Source organism: Astatotilapia calliptera, chromosome 3, assembly GCF_900246225.1.
Source record: "Astatotilapia calliptera chromosome 3, fAstCal1.2, whole genome shotgun sequence".
Lineage (NCBI taxonomy): Eukaryota > Metazoa > Chordata > Actinopteri > Cichliformes > Cichlidae > Astatotilapia > Astatotilapia calliptera.
This window is the reverse complement of record NC_039304.1, coordinates 42,092,578-42,093,028: the sequence shown is the minus strand read 5'-3', so window position 1 is coordinate 42,093,028 and position 451 is coordinate 42,092,578.

Sequence of the window (451 nt, the reverse complement as noted above, 5' to 3'; positions counted from 1 at the left end):
AACCATTTACAAATGGCTACATATCACAAACAACTGAATTAAAATAAGTCAGATGTTAAACTGCAACATGCAAAAACGAATTTTTCAGCTTGTTTTGATGACCAAGTACTTTGAAAATACTATTTGTATTAAAATAATAGCGATGATGTTGATGCACAATAAAGTATTTATACAATAATATGCAGCATCAATTTCTATCTGTTAAAAAAAGAAAGAAATTCACTTCAGTCAAACTGTAGATTTTATAGATGTTATTTAACTCTCAGTATTTCGGTTTGAAACAGGAAAAATTGGGGAAAATGCTCCGAAATACAAATTACAAATTAAGCTGACAAAGAAATAAAGTAGCTGATATTTGAAGAAAATGAGGATTTCAGTTGATGTGCACATGAATGATTTGTGTTTCCTCTGCAGGTAGAAGGTGTGTGTGAGCTGATGTGAATTGAGCAGC